The sequence below is a fragment of the Geotrypetes seraphini genome, chromosome 3 (genome assembly GCF_902459505.1).
Source record: "Geotrypetes seraphini chromosome 3, aGeoSer1.1, whole genome shotgun sequence".
Classification (NCBI taxonomy): Eukaryota; Metazoa; Chordata; class Amphibia; order Gymnophiona; family Dermophiidae; genus Geotrypetes; species Geotrypetes seraphini.
This window is the reverse complement of record NC_047086.1, coordinates 258,355,785-258,370,423: the sequence shown is the minus strand read 5'-3', so window position 1 is coordinate 258,370,423 and position 14,639 is coordinate 258,355,785. Positions and strand designations below refer to the sequence as shown.

Below are 14,639 nucleotides of genomic sequence, written 5' to 3'. Positions count from 1 at the left end.
TGAAGGATTGTAAAGAAATGCTTGAAAAAAATAAAACATGTAAATTTAAAAAAAAAAAAAAAAAAATAGTGTGCATTATTTATGAAATGACCCTCATATGTCATTTGTCTGCACGGTTTTCAACTTAAAATATGATCTGAATGGGTCTTTCAACTATTTAAAAACATGCATAGAGTTTTTTGGGGTTTTTTTCAGTTGCCAAGAGAGATAGACATGGGTAGTGGTAAGTTAGGTTTTAAGTTATATAAAGCATAGGTTTTTAAATACATGCATATTTTAGTATGTGCAGCAGAGGTTAATATGTTGTACTTTTGCAGTTGAGTATTTTTCCAGATTCTCTTATTTTTTACAGCTCCGAGGGCCTTCTTAGCACTGGCCAAGTAGCATCATCTTTTTCTCAGGTGAGCTGTACCTTTTTCCCTCGCAATTGAGCCATTTAATTTTGCTTCAGCCATATTCCATTCCATGTCATCTAAAGCAGTGGTCCCCAACCTTTTTGACACCAAGGATCACTTTTATAGAAGCAATTTTTTCCATGGACCGGTAAAGGTGGTGGGGGGAGGATTCAAGGCGGGTTCGTAGGGCAGTTTTATACACAATATACATTACATTAATATTATTATTAAGTTATAATATCGTAATAGAAATTATACAACTTACTATAATGCAGAATCAGTGGGAGCCCTGATCTTGCAGAACCCCGATGATGCTGCCAACCCATCCCCCTGTGCAGAAGAACCCCGACGACCCCACCATCCCATCCCCCTGCACAGCATCTTTCCATCTCTCACTCCCATCCCACTCAGCAGAACCCCATCGACCCTCCCACCATGAGGCCGACATACCTCCGCTCCAAACAGCAGCAGCGGCAGCACTGAACAGGCTGCTTTGCTGCCTTCCCCACTGGAGCCTTTCCTTTGCTGCCGCGTCACTGATGAAGATTCTTAGGGTCCCTTGAATATGCTTGAGCCATGGCGCAGCTTTATCCCATGACGGATGGATTTAACTTCCCCAAAGGTGGATTCTTCAGTGGCGCAGGTCACCAAGCGCACATCTCTCCCCAGCGAAGGATGTCTAGGACCAATGCATGGATTTTATCCTTAAATGTTTGATTCAGCATGGCTGTTGTTAAAGCAGCATCGGCCTCCTCTTTCGTGGCTCAGACGTGCCAATCCAAGCTGCGCCATGATCCTGATAATGTGGTGCTTCATGATTTGGATTATCTCATCTCTGGAGTGGATTACATGGCTGATGCCTTGTATGACATCTTGAAAGTTTTCACCAAACTTGGTGCCTATTCTGTTTCAGCTCGCAGAATGCTCTAGATCCAGCAGTGGTCTGGTGATTCATCTTCTAAAGCTACATTGAGCTGGTTGCCCTTCAAGGGTCATCTCCTATTCAGCCAGGGTCTGGATGACTTTATGGCCAGAGTTCAGGATCGTAAACCCAAGGCATTGCCTTTTAGGAGTTCTGGACATTCTAATTTTCGTTCCTTCTGGTGTTCTTGTCCATACTGGGTCCCTCCATGGGACAACTGTCCTCTTCATCTGCCAGACCGCACTTCAGCGGGTCTCGCCATCAGCAGTCTGTGGCAAATTAGCTGGCAACTTCTACTAAGAAACAGTTCTGATGCTAGGCTAATGTCTCCTCCATGCATCAGGGCTTTTCTGGTGAAATGGCAGGCCATCACCTCCCGACCACCCCGAGAAGGCCACAGTCCGCAGACTTTTGGATATTGCGGCCATCAAACCCGTGCCAGAGCGAGACTCGGGCTCTGGGAGATACTCTATATACTTCATCATTCCAAAGACAGGATCTGACGATTACAGACCAATTTTGGATCTCAAGGTGGTCAATGCGGTGCTGAAAGTTCCTCGCTTCCGCATGGAGACGGTGCACTCAGTAATAGTATCGGTGGCGCCAAGGGAGTTTCTTGCCTCTCTGGATCTGACGGTGGCGCCAGGGGAGTTTCTTGCCTCTCTGGATCTGACGGTGGCGCCTGGGGAGTTCCTTGCCTCCCTGGATCTGATGGAGGTGTATCTTCACATTCCCATTTTCCCGATCCATCAGAAGTATCTGCGGTTCTGGGGCAACATTTCCAGTTTGCAGCGCTGCTCTTTGGATTAGGGACGGCACCTTGGACCTTCACCAAAGTGATGGTGGTGGCCCATCTCTGCACCCTGGGTGTCCTGCTTTAGCCATCTGGATAACTGGTTGATCAGAGCTCCCTTGCTGTCCAAGGGGTGTCAGGCAGTTCAACAGGTTATGCAGTTGCTGTAGCGCCTGGGCTTGGATGATCAGCTTAACGACACAGGATCTGGAATACCTGAAAGTTTGGTTTCACACAGGACAGAACAATGTGTTCCTGCCTGTCTCCCATCAAGAGAAGCTTTTACAGGTTGTCATGGACCTTCTGGCCACTCTGGTTCTGAAAGCATGACAGTACCTTCAGATTCTGGGGACCATAGTGGCAACAGTCAGTTGGTTCCTTGGGCCAGAGTCCGTGTGCAGCTGCTGCAGGATGCTCTGCATTCGCGATGGAATCCCCAACAGGACCCATTACATGCACCCCTGTCCTGGATGACTGGCCCGGAACAGTCTTGCACGGTGGTTGCGACTCTTCTTGCTTTCCAGGGACCTTCCCCTTTAAATCTTAGATTGGGTGATTTTGTCTATGGATGCGAGTCTCAAAGGCTGGGGAGTGGTGTGTATGACCGGCCCTGTTCAGGGCCAGTGGGCGCCCTCAGAGTGCAAATCCTCTCTGACAATGCCAGGGCATTGGCCTACATCAATCGACATGGAGGAACCAAGAGTTGGTTAGTGGCTCAGAAGATAGTACTCTTCATGGATTGAATGAAGAATCACCTGCACAACCTCTCAGTATCCCATATACCGGGAGTAGAGAATATCTAGGCAGATTTTCTCAGTTGTCATGTGCTAGATCATAAGAGCATAAGAACATAAGAATTGCCACTGCTGGGTCAGACCAGTGGTCCATCGTGCCCAGCAGTCCACTCCCGCAGTGGATCTTAGGTCAAAGACCAGTGCCCTAACTGCCTTACCTGTGTCCGTTCTGGTTTAGCAGGAACATGTCTAACTTTGTCTTGAATCCCTGGAGGGTGTTTTCCCCTATAACAGCCTCAGGCAGAGCGTTCCAGTTTTCTACCACTCTCTGAGTGAAGAAGAACTTCCTTATGTGTGTATGGAATCTATCCCCTTTTAACTTTAAGGAGTTCCCTCTCGTTCTCTCTACCTTGGAGAGGGTGAACAACCTGTCTTTATCTACTAAGTCTATTCCCTTCATTATCTTGAATGTTTCGATCATGTCCCCGCTTAATCTCCTTTTTTCAAGTGAGACGAGGCCCAGTTTCTCTAATCTCTCACTGTACGGCAACTCCTCCAGCCCCTTAACCATTTTAGTCGCTCTTCTCTGGACCCTTTCGAGTAGTACTGTGTCCTTCTTCATGTACGGCGACCAGTGCTGGATTCAGTATTCCAGGTGGGGCATAGCATGTCCCAGTACAGCAGCATGATAACCTTCTCCAATCTGTTCATGACCCCTTTTTAATCATTCCTGGCATTCTGTTTGCCCTTTTCGCCACCATCGCACATTGCGCGGACAGCTTTATTGATTTGTCGACCAGTACTCCCAAGTCTCGTTCCTGGGAAATCTCTCTGAGTACTGCACCAGACATCCTGTATTCGTGTGTAAGATTTTTGTTACTGACATGCATCACCTTACACTTATCCACGTTAAACCTCATTTGCAGCCCATTTCTTGAGCGTGTTTATGTCATGTTGCAGGTCTTCACAATCCTTCTGTGTCTTCACTACTCTGAATAACTTCGTATCATCTGCAAACTTAATCACCTCGCTCGTACCAATTTCCAGGTCGTTTATAAATATGTTGAAGAGCACAGGTCCAAGCACTGAACCCTGTGGCATTCCACGTGATGCTTTTCCAGTCTGAGTATTGTCCATTTACCCCCACTTTCTGTTTCCTATCCACCAACCAGTTTTTTATCCACGTGAGTATTTCACCCTCGATTCCATGGCTCGCAATTTTTCGAGTGGTATCTAATAGTGGAGGCCTTTGATTAGTCGTGGGGTCAGCTGATAGTTTGGTTGTGGGGTTTGTAGGGGTGATTCCTTCCTCACACCTAAGGTTAGGCCTCTCTCACTGATGTCAAGAAGCATGAACCATCTTCTGCAAGAAAAATCATCTTTGCTGCCTGCCGGGTGCATTCTGGGCTTGTTTACAAGAACTATATGTTTCTTCAGTCAAGGACATCTCCCCGGCTCAGCTCCTGAGAAAGTTGGAGGAGGTATGAGCTGCTCTGATCGGTATGTGTCTCTTATCTACTGAGGTGCCTCTCTCTCAAGACCGGTACACGAATACACAGAAAGGCTATTAATTGGAATGTTGTTTCTGGATTGGTCCTAGGGAGGTCATCTGATGAAAACTAAGGAGAAGGTCTAATTAATGAGCAGTCTATGCTGGGATGTAAGGAAGCTTGAATCTTAGCATAAGTTTCTCTTCACACCTTCTATAATAATTTAAAACTGATAAGTACCTCTTTTGACTTAGCTCTTGGATGAGGGTGAAAACAAAGAACTGCTTTTGAAACGGATCTGGTTTATACATCACATAAGGAACTTTTACCACTTGCTCCAGTGACAAACTGCCCTATCTAACTTGAAGGAATTTTCACATCTGTGCTGAAGGAAATGGACGAATTCCATCTCCATGTTCTGAGGAGGCATAACCTTAAAGAGGTGAGAGTAAGGAATTATCTAGGGATGTAAAGTCAGGGGGGTGGGTCATTAGAGTGGGCAGACTTGATGGGCTATGGCCCTATTCTGTCGTCATTTTCTATGTTTCTATCCTATCAGCTGGGCTAGATAAAATTCTATTGTTTTAAGATAAGGAGAGTTAAGGTCCCTTGGTGATAAGCTAATCTTATATTGCTGCTAATCAAGAATTATCATTATAAGGAATTATCTAATGTGTAAGAATTAGTTGTATTTACTCATTTACTTAGGGATTATTGTGTAATAATTATGTAATGAGATATATGTATGTATTCAGAGATATTGTGAACAATAATTAGTTATTATTTACTGCTGGCTTGTGAATTATATTTTTGTATCTATAATAAAAATATTTCATATAGCTTTGGTCTCTGTCTTACTATAAACTGGCAAAGATAACGAATCCGTGGAAGTATTTTATGGGTTGCCCTAGAAACTAGATATGCACATGACTTGTTTATGTAGCACTAATTTGGTATACCCATAAATCTACCTACAAGTTGATCTCATGGCCATATGTCCTGGACCTGTTGGGCCGCCGCGTGAGCGGACTGCTGGGCACGATGGACCTCAGGCCTGACCCAGCGGAGGCATTGCTTATGTTCTTATGTTTCAATGCCAAAGTGAAGTGGTTCTTCAGTCGGCATAGGGATTTTAAGACCAAGGGGCTGAATGCTCTAGTGTAGTGCTGCCGATTGACGGCCTTCTGTATGTCTTTCCTCCGTGGCCTCTGATGGGCAGAGTAGTAGTGTCACCTGCCGGGGTCTTGGTAAAGTTAAGAAGACCTCCGGTAGAGGGTAGCACACTCCTGACGTGGCTCCCAAAGGGGGAGACCTCACTGGTGTCTCACTATCTTGGGCTTTGCTAAAAATAAAGCACCGTGAGTCAAGTTGAACAAAATAATGTGAAAAGTTTAATTAGTCACTTGCCACATAAATCATATCAGCTATTATTATAGTCCAAGTTTCCTTTCTCCCCAAACAAGGGCAAAAAGAAAGAAAACAGAAAACAAAAAGACTTTTAACTTTCACCCCAGTCCAGTGAAAGCACAGCAAGCTTTCTATCAGGTATGCTTCCAGTCCAGGTTTTAGGGCTTGCTCTACCTGATCACACAGTCTCTGAAAAACACTGCACAATTAGTCTCTTAAGCACTTATCCAGCCTTGAGCTGGAGTCCTGGGCTTACTAACCAACACAGTCCAGTTTCTTCACCAGGTATTTACAGTCTTGCATATAAAGTAAACTTTAAGCAAAAACAAAAGACAAAAACTGAAGCCTTACTGCAGGCTCCTAAATTTCCAGCCCTGATTAGCTCACAGTCCTTTGGGCTTCTCTTGAGCTCCTGCACAGCTGCAATGTAGCAATCCAATCAAGCTGGTGCAGCACTGCTCTAAGCTTGTTTTTACAGCACAAACAATCAAAACAGTTCTGCCAAAAACTCCTCTCCACTATTATTCGTGTACAGCCTCGTACCTGCAGTGTTTAGTGGAAAGTTGCCAAGCCCACATCCATGGCTTCTTCCATAACGGTCTCCAGCATACACCCTTCATCCAGGTCCATGCTTTCTGGTGTATCCAGCTGCTCTGCTGGTTCCTGAGGCATTGGAGCCTCACACTCCATTGGCTCTGGAGTGAGGTCTGGCCTTCTCCTGGCCCGGAGAACTCTCTCTCCCAGACTCTCTTGGGCAGCCTCCTTTAATGCTCTGGAGAGCTGCTTAACAGGCTTAGGGCCACGCCCTACACTGGGTGTTTGTGTGCCTAGCTTGTATGTTCTTGGGGTCCCCCTCAGGCTACAGGGTAGAATATCACTGGGAGCTTGATTAAACCCCTTAGTGTGACTGGAAGCTTTTCTGGGCCGGGCAGTTAACCTATACTCAGGGCACTGCTCTAGGCTAGAAGACTCAGGATAGGCAGCTGGGCTTTCAGGATCTTCTTCCTGATCCTTTTCAGGGAGAGTCTGGTCTCGAGTAAGAGACTGAGACCGGGTTTTCACTCTGATATGACCGTCTCGGGGAGCGGAAATGTCACAGTAGTTTGCATTGTGCTGTACACAGGCAGCTTGATTCTGGTGGTTCCAGAGTGGCTGAGGTGTCCTTATCACAGGGCCCCTTCTGCCCCTTTCGGACAACTTTCTGACTCAGGGTCCCATGCTCATGTTTGATCTGGGTCCCTTTTGTTTTATGGCTTGGATCTTGAATGGGAGCACCTAAACAGAAGGTGATATCTAGATAAGGTGTTATCTACTCTCTTAGGATCTTGGTGTTCCACTCATGGGGTGTTTCCTGCAAGGACGATGGTTGTCTTCTCTTCCTGATGTCATCCATTTCTTGAGAGCTGTAAAGTTGTTTCAACCACCAATACACTCTTTGGTTTCAGCCTGGAATCTCAATTTTGTCCTGTTGTTGCTGTTTCAGCCTCCATTTGAGCCCTTGTACAATGAAAGACCTTACCTTGAAGGAGGTGTTTCTTGTTGCAATTACTTCAGTGAGATGCGTGTTGGAGTTACAAGCTTTTTCTTGTTGAGCTCCTTTCTTGGAATTGTCAAGGAAGCGTGTAGTTCTGCAACCCGTTCCTTCCTTTCTTCCAAAAGTTCTTGCCACTTTTCATGTGTATCAGACAGTTTCCTTCCCAGTATTCGATAGTCGGGAGGGATATTTGGAGCAGAAACATTACATTACATTAGTGACTTTTATCCCGCCTGTACCTTGCAATTCTAAGAGGATTACAGTATAAGATAGCTGGACATTTCCAGGAAGTTACAATTTAGGGGTCGGTTACATAGTAGAGGCAATGGTGAGAGATAGAAGGAATGATGGAGAATTGAGGTTTACTTGTAGGGAGGATGCAGTATAGGTTAGGTTAATTGATAAGTCATTGAGGAGATATTAGTAGAGGGATTGTAGGTCAGCTGGAAACTTGCAAGGAGGAGGGTACCCATTCACATATTAGTGCAGAAAGGAATTATCCTGATGAGGTGAGTCGAAACTCCGCTTCCATGTCCAAGGTAAGTACCAACATTGCAAACAGTTCTTTGGGAGTCACACCGACTCGGGTAGGATACGCCTCACAGGGACTTAGCAAACACAAGATATGGAGGGCCATGTATGTCAATGCACACAGTTTAGGTAACAAAATTCTAGAATTAGAGGCTGAAATAAGGAATGCCGACCTAGATGGCAATATCTGAAACTTGGTTCACGGACTCACATGGGTGGGATATGGCTATACCGGGCTACAATCTACTTCGTCAGGACAGAGAGGGCAGGTTAGGAGGGGGGTAGCTCTATACATTAAAGAAGACATCAAAACCACCAGGATCACAGATGTCAAGTACACCAGGGAGTCCCTCTGGGTAAACCTGGCAAGAAGCAGAGAAAAATGCCTGTATCTAGGTGTGGTATACAGACCCCCAAGACAACTGGAAGACATGGACGCAGAATTAATTGAAGACATAGAGAATATCACTCTACGAGGAGAAGCTGTACTGCTAGGGGACTTCAATATGCCTGATGCAGACTGGAACTCATTTTCAGCGACAACCAGCGATAGCAGGAGGCTCTTAACCTCCATAAAGAGAGCACGTCTCAAACAAATGGTAACAGAGCCCACTAGGGCCCAGGCGATCCTCGACCAACTCACCAACTTGGAAAGCGTCTCAGAGGTCTCAGTAGGAGATAAGCTAGCCTCCAGCGACCACAACATAGTATGGTTCAACCTTAGGAAAGGCTTCCCTAGATCAAACACGAAAACAAAGGTACTCAATTTCCGGGGCACAGACTTCGCACTCATGGGAGATTTCGTCCATCAGACGCTGCAGGACCAAGCGGAGACCGATGATGTAGAAGCTAAGTGGATAACACTGAAATCAACCATACATGAAGCAACTAGCCGCTTCATAAAATCAGTAAATAAATGACAAAGAAACAATAAACCCCAATGGTTCACCGCGGAGATCTCGCACCTCATTAAGGAGAAGAAAAAAGCGTTTCTCTCCTACAAGCGCACGGAGAAAAGAGAGGCAAAAGTAGAATATAGGACCAGGTCTACAGCGGTCAAAATGGCAGTTAGGGAGGCAAAACTTCGAGTGGAAGAAATTCTGGCAAAAAACATTAAAAAGGGGGACAAATCCTTCTTCAGGTATATTAGTGACAGAAAAAGGAACACAGGCGGGATAGTACGCCTTAGAAGACCGGATGGAAGTTACGTGGAAGCAGATTCCGATAAAGCCGAACTACTGAATGAATACTTCTGCTCAGTCTTCACCTGTGAAGCACCGGGACACGGTCCGCAGTTGAAGGCAACACAAAGCACAGAAGACCCGTTTCAGAATTTTGAGTTCACACCAGGTGAAGTTTACAGTGAACTGGCAAGACTCAAGGTGAACAAAGCCATGGGACCAGACAATTTGCACCCAAGAGTGCTCAGAGAATTGAGCGATGTCCTGGCGAAACCTTTGGCTGAGCTATTCAATCTCTCCCTAAGTAAGGGGAAAGTTCCCCTGGACTGGAAATTAGCTAATGTCGTTCCTCTGCATAAAAAGGGTTGCAGGGCAGAGGCTGCGAATTATAGACCTGTGAGTCTCACATCAATAGTTTGCAAACTCATGGAAACACTAATTAAAAGCAAATTGGACACGATCTTGAATGAAGGGAATCTTCGGGATCCCAGTCAGCATGGATTCACCAAGGGTAGGTCCTGCCAATCCAATCTCATCAACTTCTTTGACTGGGTAACAAGAAAGTTGGACTTGGGAGAGTCTTTGGACGTCGTGTATCTGGACTTCAGTAAAGCTTTTGACAGTGTCCCACACCGCAGGCTGCTAAGCAAGATGGAATCGATGGGGTTAGGAGAGACACTAACTGCATGGGTCAATGATTGGCTGAGTGGCAGACTTCAGAGGGTGGTGGTTAATGGTACCCTCTCTAAAACATCGGAAGTGACCAGTGGAGTGCTGCAGGGCTCGGTCCTGGGTCCACTCCTTTTCAACATATTCATAGGGGATCTGACTCAAGGGCTTCAAGGTAAAATAACACTATTCGCCGATGACGCCAAACTATTTAATATAGTAAGTGAATGCAGTTTACAGAATTATATGGCGCAGGACCTGCTTACATTGGAAAGTTGGTCCTCAACCTGGCAGCTAGGCTTCAATGCTAAGAAATGTAAGGTCATGCACCTCGGAAGCGGAAATCCATGCAGGACGTACTTCTTGAACGGAGAAACTTTAACTAGGACTTCAGCAGAACGAGATTTAGGAGTAATCATCAGTGCAGACATGAAAACTGCCAATCAAGTGGAGAAGGCTTCATCTAAGGCAAGGCAGATATTGGGTTGTATCAATAGAAGTTTCGTCAGCCGAAAGCCTGAAGTCATAATGCCGTTGTACAGGGCCATGGTGAGACCTCATCTGGAGTACTGTGTGCAATTCTGGAGGCCACATTACAGTAAAGATGTGCGCAGAATTGAATCGGTTCAACGGTCGGCCACCAGGATGATCTCGGGGCTCAAGGGTGTCTCATACGAAGAGAGACTGAACAAATTGCAGCTCTACACTCTTGAGGAACGTAGGGAGAGGGGAGACATGATCGAAACATTTAAGTACCTCACGGGACGTGTCGAAGTGGAAGATGATATTTTCTTTCTCAAGGGACCCTCGGCCACAAGAGGGCACCCGCTCAAACTCAGGGGCGGAAAATTTCATGGCGACACCAGAAAGTATTTCTACACAGAGAGAGTGGTTGATCATTGGAACAAGCTTCCAGTGCAGGTGATCGAGGCAGACAGCGTGCCAGACTTTAAGAATAAATGGGATACCCATGTGGGATCCCTACGAGGGTCAAGATAAGGAAATTGAGTCATTAGGGCATAGACAGGGGGTGAGTAAGCAGAGTGGGCAGACTTGATGGGCTGTAGCCCTTTTCTGCCGTCATCTTCTATGCTTCTATGTTTCTATGAGGATAAGGGGGAGGGGGGATGAGAAGGCTGTATAGATTTTTTGAATAGCAGAGTTTTGATTTCTTTTCGAAATGATTTAAAGTCACTTGTAGTTGTCAGCAGGTTGGAGATGGAAGGGTCCAGCTTTGCTGCTTGTGTTGCTAGGCGGCTGTCATACATCTTCTCGCGCTGTGTTCCCTTGAGTGGTGAGTAGGAGAATAGGGTTTGGGTTCTTCTTAGTCTAAATGTGCGGTTACGGTTTAGACAGTTGTTTAGGTAGGTGGGTGCAGTTCCGTAGACAGTAAAATTTGAATTGGATTCGGGCTCGTATCAGTAGCCAGTGTGAGTCTAAGTAGGCACTGGTGATATGGTTGAATTTTCTGAGTGAATAGATCAGTCTGAGGGCTGTATTTTGAATGGTCTGTAGTTGGTTTATCAAGTTTGTAGGGCATGGTAGGTATAGGATGTTGCAGTAGTCCATTAGTCCTAGAACAAGGGATTGAACTATGATCTTGTAATGATCTTTGTCGAAGAATTTTCTTATTTTTTGTAGGTTGCACATGGTGAAAAATGCTTTTTGAGTAGTTTTGTTGATTTGGACCTGCATTGTGCAGCATCTATCTATCGACACTCCAAGGATTTTGAGGGAGGGCTGTATGGGGTATTTGGTGATGTTTATTTCTAATTCTGTTATGGATGGGGTTTTATCAGCTTCAGTTTGTGGTTTAGCATCCATTCTTCCACTGCTTCCAGTGTTGTTTTTAGATTGCCTAACGAGGTGGGGTTTTGGGTGTCGAAGGGAAGGAGTATGGTTATATCATCTGCGTAGCTGAAAGATGTTACGTTTAGGGTATCTAGAGTGGTGCCCAGGGAGGCTATGAAGAGGTTGAAGAGCATGGGTGACAGTGGTGATCCTTGTGGGACTCCACAGGGGTTAGACCAGGGGTCTGAATTATGGTCGTTTGACTTAACTCTGTATGTTCTTGTTTTTAGGAATCCTTGGAACCAGTTGGATACCCCTCCTGAGATTCCTATGGCGTCTAGTATCTGAAGTAGTATGGTGTGGTCTACCAGGTCGAATGCAGCAGAGAGATTGAGTTGGATTAGCAACATCCTTCTTCCTTTACTGAGGTGCTGTCGGGCTGTGTCTAGTAGTGTTGCTAATAATGTCTCTGTACTATAGCAGGTTCTGAATCCTGATTGAGAGGGGTGAAGTATGTTATGGTCTTCTAGGTAGTTGGTGAGGTATTGTGCTACTAGACCTTCTATTTAACATATATAGGGATTGAAGCAATGGGTCTATAGTTGGAGGGGGTATCTATTGGGCCTTTGAGATCTTTCAGTAGTGGGGTGATTATAATCTCACCTAGTTCAAGTGGGAATTGACCATCCGTGAGGGTGGTTTGAATCCATTGCATGAGGTTAGCTCTGAATTTAGGAGTAGCGCTTGTTAGGAGATATGAGGGATATTTATTCAGGTCGCATGATGCTTTGCTGTATTTTTTGTAGAAACGGTCCATGTCAGACCATTGAACTAGTGGGAAGTTGGTCCAGGTCCTGTCGGCTGCTGTGGCTTCTTCTATAGTAGGTTTTGTTATTATCTCATCGAGTAGGTTGGTGAGTTATTGAAGGTGGATCTGATTGTGGTGATTTTACTTTTGTAGTGGTCTGCTAGTTGGGAGGCTGTTGGTGGGTTGTTTCCTTGAGTGGCAAAGAGAGGCTTGGTGTCAGTGCGGTTCTTTACTAGTTAGAAGAGCATTTTTGTGTCAGGGGCTTCGGTGCCAACTAGTTTAGAATAGTAGGCTTTCCGTTTTTCCTTAAGTTTGAACTTGTATTGTTTGATTAGGCTTCTCCATGCGACTTTGGTTTGTTTTCGTTCTGTTTTTTCCAGGCTCTTTTGAGATGTCTGCATTGCCTTTTTAGTTGTAGAAGTTCGGTGTTGAACCATTTGTCAGATGGCCTGCAAATTCTGTTTTTTGGTTTTAATAGAGCTAGTTCATTCAGTTGCACTAGTTCAGAAACAGTTGCACAAGTTGGATGTCTGTAGAATTCTCCATGCTTACCTGAAGAGGACTCAAGTTCAGGCAAACGGATCACCTTTTTGTGTTGCTCGCAGGCAGGCATAAGGGGGAAGATGCTGCTAAGGCTTCTATTGTGCACTGGATCAAGGAAGTTATTGCTACATTATATCTTCTTTAGAAGAAATCATTCCCGGACTTTCTCAAGACTCATTCTACTCGCAGTCAGGTGACCTCCTGGGCAGAGAATTCTCTTGTGCCCCCAGTGGATATTTGTAAAGCTCCTGTTTGGTCTTGTGCTTCACTACCAGGCATGTTCAGGCATGTTGGGATGCTGTATTTGGTGAACGAGTTCTTCTTGCGGTCCTTTGGGGCTCTCATCCATGATGGGCACTGTTTTAGTACATCCCATCCATCTGTGCAGGTCTGGAGGGACACTAAAGGAGGAGAAATTAAATCTTACCTGCTAATTTTCTTTCTTTTAGTACCTCCAGATCAGCACAGAATCCGCCCTTTGTTTTTTGTGGTGACACTGAGTAAGTTTTTGTATCTTCCGGTTTATTGGGGAATATTACTTTCCTAGAAGAGCAGTGTCATCTGGTTCAACTGGTTTAGCTGGCAAACTGTGGTTTTAAGTGTTGGTTACCTGTTTTATTCTTCCTCCAGAAGTTGGTAGTTAAAAAAAAAAAGATTTTATTGTTTAGTTTAGTAGTGTTCCTTCTTGGCTGTTTGTAGATTAATCTCAAGGGGACTGCATGTACTACTGCTACAGTTCAGTTTGTTCTCAGTCTTCACCTGCGTAAACCTATCCATCTGTGCCAGTCTGGAAGGATTAAAAGAAAGAAAATTAGCAAACAAGATCTAATTTCATCTACATCATCTATAAGCAGCACAAAAATTTGATTATACAAGCAATTCTGAGTGTCTCAAAATGGTTTTCTGCTAGGCCATTATTAGTCCAGTTACACTGGTTACTAATACCAGCACAATTAACAGTGATAACACTGATCTTTCATGTTTTATGGAAGAGGGGGGTACTTATGTAAGAAGATATCCTCCTTAGGCCATAATAAATCAAGCTATCATCTAGTCAGGGTGCTGTATTGCACATATCCTCAAGGAAGGAGATGGAGTGCAGATCCATAATATATATTTTTTTCCAGTTGTGGTCCTACTGGGGTAGAATAGTATGAAACTGCTATTACATCAGGAAAGGAGGAATTTGACATGCTGGAGAAATCTTAAAACCTTCCTGTTTCTGGAAAGAGAGTAACATTTGGTAGCATTCGTTGTTTGGATTGCTATATGGAGGGTGGGAGGGGGGATGGAGTGGACAGGATCTTGTTTCGTAAGACAATGTTTTTATGCGTTTATATGAACATCATTTTGGACAGAACAAGTGAAGCTACTAAGTAGTATATTTAAAACAACCGGAGAAAATATTTCTTCACACACCGTGTAATTAAACTCTGGAATTCGTTGCCGGAGAATATGGTGAAATCAGTTAGCTTAGGGGTTGGTTTTTTTTTTAAGTTTTGGATAATTTCCTAAAAGAGAAGTCCATAGGCCATTATTGAGATGGCTTGGGGAAATCCACTGCTTATTCCTAGGATAAGCAGCATAAAATCTGTTTTATTACTTGGGATCTAGCTAGGTACTTGGGACCTGTGTTGGCCACCGTTGGAAACAGGGTCCTGGACTTGATGGACCTTTGGTCTGTCCTAGTATGGCAATTCCTATGTTCAAAGGTCTTATAAGTAGAGGTTAAAAATGCTGCCAAAATTGCTAGCCTGGTTTGAAGTTTAAGTATGACTTAGGTTACTTTGCTTAGCTGAACCAAAGAGCATAATGAAAGATCATTTAAACAAGACCACTGA

General features: G+C 44.7%; 1 protein-coding gene across 16 annotated transcripts in view; it reads left to right on the top strand.

The window, feature by feature from the left end:
- Positions 1-14,639, top strand: part of MAP3K4 (mitogen-activated protein kinase kinase kinase 4) — a 462,673-nt gene that overhangs the window by 379,663 nt on the left and 68,371 nt on the right. The gene's annotated exons all lie outside the window — the stretch shown is intronic.